Genomic DNA, 200 nt, shown 5'->3' on the forward strand with positions numbered 1-200 from the left:
CATCGGACAACAACAGAAAAGCGCAGCAGCCAACCACCACCTTCCCTTCTCGACGCCCTCCCCTTGATCACCTAGCCCCTCACGCATCTTGAACCGACGCAGCGCTCCGCAGCGCCACCAGGGGAGGAGCGGCCCGGCAGCTCTGCACACTAGAGGAGGTGCGCAAAGTCGCCCTCGAACTCCTCGCGGTCGCGCTTGCG

This window comes from Emiliania huxleyi (genome assembly GCF_000372725.1).
Source record: "Emiliania huxleyi CCMP1516 chromosome Unknown EMIHUscaffold_1521, whole genome shotgun sequence".
Lineage (NCBI taxonomy): Eukaryota > Haptophyta > Isochrysidales > Noelaerhabdaceae > Emiliania > Emiliania huxleyi.